The sequence below is a fragment of the Stegostoma tigrinum genome, chromosome 1, assembly GCF_030684315.1.
Source record: "Stegostoma tigrinum isolate sSteTig4 chromosome 1, sSteTig4.hap1, whole genome shotgun sequence".
Classification (NCBI taxonomy): domain Eukaryota; kingdom Metazoa; phylum Chordata; class Chondrichthyes; order Orectolobiformes; family Stegostomatidae; genus Stegostoma; species Stegostoma tigrinum.
In genome coordinates this window covers 154,185,927-154,190,127 of record NC_081354.1, presented here as the reverse complement: position 1 = coordinate 154,190,127, position 4,201 = coordinate 154,185,927, and positions in this window count along the sequence as shown.

Here is a 4,201-nt window from a genome sequence, read left to right as displayed (position 1 = left end):
TGCTCTTCTCCAGCAATTTCTGTTTTTGTTTCTGATTTCCAGCATCTGCACAAAAGCAAAGTGGCTGGAAAAGTTCAACAGGTCTGGCAGCATCTGCGAAGGCAAAAAACAGAGTTAATGTTATGGATTTGGTGACTCGTCCTCAGAACTACCCTTCTCTGCCCAAACCTGGATATCATTCAGGTTTTGTTGCATTTGAACATGGAGTATTTCGGTGCTGCAAATGATTGGGTTCCAGGTTCTTTATCAACAAGAACTCCTGGCCACTCTTCTTCAACTAGGGGGTCTATTTGCCTCTATCTTCCATCTCCTTTCTGCAATTGGCCTGTGAAGGACAATTCTAGATTACAACTTTTGAACTGACATACATTGGGCGTTTCAAAATGGTTCCAGTGGTGTAAATGCTGCAAAGTCTCAGCATCAGCAAGTACTTCCATTACAATGGGAGCACAAGATAGCTAGCTTTACATAGTAAATACCTTAAACATGCACAAGAAAACTCACAAGGCTCAAGGGGAAAAACCCTCCACTAAATTATCCAAAATTGAGACCTAGTAATATCCTGGAAAACTTCAGCCCTCTATCCCCGCAATGACACCGAAAGTAAGTTCACCCATAGTTAGTGCAACCACATTTGTAATTCTGATCTTTTTAAATAAAACAAAGTCCACATTTGAATCAAAACCATCCTAGATTTTGTTTCTCTCTCAACTTCTCAACCAGGTGTTTCCATTTATTTTATATTTAAAATTTTTGATTCCCAGATTAAAAAACTTTAAACATGCGAATCCTAAAATTAACTATTTCTTACATTTCCCTGGTGCTTGAGCTGGAAGGAAGCTGTTGGCTGGCTTTCAAGGGGTTGAGAGCTGTTCAATATCTATCGCGCACCCTGCAGGTGCGCGTACACACACACACACACACACACACACACACACACACACACACACACACACACACACACACACACACACACACACACACACACACACACAAAATAAAATGGCACTACTAGTTATGAAGACAATTCATGGCCAACCTCACACTTCTAGGTTCATGCATTTTAAGCAGGTCTTCAACAATATATGGCAGGGAGTGATTTGACAGTTCTTCTGTGTGAATGGTATGCCTAAAAACTTGGCAGTCCAACATAAAGCATCTTTATTGAAAGCCTGAACCTTGTTAGATCTGTAGAAAAGTGATGCAATTATCAGTTTTGGGGTGAGACAAGGATTACACATTGAAATTTCCTACTGGAAGCAGCAAAGAATCTTGCACTAAAAGATGATATTGCAGGAGTGTGTTAGTGTGGCTATTAAACAATCTAAGATTTGCTGATGACTGTGGCATGACAGCAACAGCCAAAACAGATTTTCAAAGGTTAACTAACAAGGTGTGTACAGAGAGTAGAAATGTGGACTGCAGGTGAACACAAAGAAGTAAAGCATCCTTTTACTTGGGAAGCTGTCATTGAAGAGATACAGTTGAATGGGCTTATAAGTGTTCATACCTTTGTGAGAAAGTGGCAGAGAATGGATATCGTGTAAAAGAAAACAGTTTATGGTTATCTTGATATCATAAATGTGGATCTGAACAGTGGCAAATGATTTGTGGGGAGCCTGTGACTAAGTAATATCACTTGACTAGAATTCAAGAATCCCAGGACATGGGTTTGAATCCCCTTATGGAAGAATTTTGAATTCAGTAAGAATCTGGAATAATAAAATAAATAATGATAACTGTGAAACCATTGTCAATTGTCATAAAAGCCAATGTGATTCTCTGCTTCGGGGGAGAAATCTGCCAGCTTTTCTTGGTCCAAGCTACATGTGATTCCAGATTTAAAATAATGTGGTTGACTCATAATCGCTCTCTGGGCAGTTGGGCATGCAGAATTAGTGTTGTCCTGGCCAGTGCCACTCACATCCAATAAATGATTGACAAAAACAAAAATCAGCAAAAAGATGCTCAAAGCAGAGAGCAATTGTTTCAGACCAGTAGTTGAATGAATATCCAGGATATAAAGAGTCACAAATGATATATTAAGAAAACGGCTCTGATTAGCAACAATATGCATGGAGAAGATTCAGGAAATGTCAGAGACTTCTTACAGTGCCATTTGGCCTGTCATATCTGAACCAGCTCTTTGTGCATTTTGAAATTGTGCCAAACTCCTGCCTTTTCTCCAAAACTCAAATGCATATTGTTTCTATTTAAATAAACATCCAATGCTCTCTAGAATGACTCAATTGAACTTGCCTCCACCACATTTCCACGCAGCGCATTCCAGACCCAGACCACTTGCTGTGTGAACATGTTTTTCTCATCTCTCTTTGTTTCTTTTGCAAAACATTTTAAAATTGTGCCCTCTGGTTCACAATCATTTTATGTGTGGGAACAGATTTTTCCTACCTACTCTCTCCAGACCCCACATGATTTTTAAAACTGATAGCAAATCTCCCCTCAAACATTTCTTCTTAATTATCCTCAGAACAAAAGCTTCTCAATCCTTGAACCATTATGAGTAAATGTCTTCTGCACTCTCTCCAATGCGTTCTCATTCTTCCTGAAATTATGCCTGGAACTGTGCACAATGCTCCAGCTGAGGTCTAACCAGTGTCTTGTGTAAATACATCATAACCTCCCTGCTCTTCTATTTTGTGCCATCATTATTAAAGCATGGCAAATTGCATACTTTTTAACTATTCTCTATTTGTCCTGCCAACTTTAATGAAATTCATATTTCCACCCAAGTCTCTTTGCTCCTGCACACCCTTTCGAATAGCACTCTTCATTTTATGCTGTCTCTCCATGTTCCTTGTACCAAAGGATATTACCTCACACTTCTTTACCTACTCCATCAACTTGTCAATATCTTTTGGGAAATTCTACACTGCCTCACAAGTTAAAATTCTTCCTACTTTTGTATCATCTGCAGGCTTTAAAACTGTCCTCTTAGCACCAATAGCATGATCATTAAAATCATCAGGAAAACAAAGTCTCCTAAACATCCCCCAGGGAGCTCTACCAGAAACTTTTTCTATGGACTGAGCAATATCTGTTACCCATTACACTCTGCTGCCTATGATTCAACCAATTTTGTACACACATTGCTACTGAAGCAATTCCATGTCCTGTCAATTTTCTCACAAGTCTGATGTACGGCATTGAACAAACACTTCTGGATATCTACGTACACCACATCAACAGACTTTCCCTCATTAAAACCTTTTTTTAAACTCAGAAAGACCCCCAGCAAGTTAATTAGACATGATTTCCTTTTAACAAATCAATGTTGGCACTTCCTAATCACCAGACATTTTTCCATGTGTAAGTTATTTTATCTCAAATAAATGTTTCTAAATGTTGCACCACTATTGATGTTATGCTCACTGTTCTGTAATTACTGAGTAAATTTTTACAATCATTTTTGAACAAAAGCATAATGTTTGCAATTCTCCTTTTCTCTGGCACCATCTCTGAATCTAAGAAGATTGTGTAGCTTCCATTCTCATTTTATCCAGTCCGAGTACCTTATCAAATTTAAATACGGAAAATTTCTTCAATTTGTCCTCTTTGTCGATAGTGACTAAGTTTCCTCTTCTGTCAACATGGCTTGGGCAGGGCAGCACATACCTTATGGGAAAATACAATTACAAATTTAACATTTAACAACTCATATATGCCTCTTGTCTCCATGTGTAAAAGCCCTTTCTGTTCCTAATCTCCATTATGTTCCTACTCCTCCATTTATTGTCTTTCAACTATTAATGTGTTAGTTGAAGACTTTGGGATTTCCTTTCATGTTAACTGCCAGTCTTTTCTCATAGTTCCTCTTTGCCTCTGTTATTTTTTTTAATCTGGCACCCACCATAAACATACATTTTCTTCTTTAACTTAATTTCTATCTTTTTTCTATCATCCAGCGAGCTCTGTATTTGGCTCACCTTTCCCTTTTGAAGGAATATGCCCTGATTATCGCCAAAACCATCTCCTACTGAAGGTAGTCCATTGTTGAACCCCTGTTTCTCCCACCAGTCTTTGTTTCTAGTCTATGCAGCCTAGCTCTGTATTTGCCTGACTCATGTTGTCTCTTCATCTGTTGATTTTTCTACTCCAGTGGTCAATATCAGCATTCGACGTCATCCTAAAATTTTTGATACAATAATCACTATCTCCAAAATGTTTCCCCATTATCACG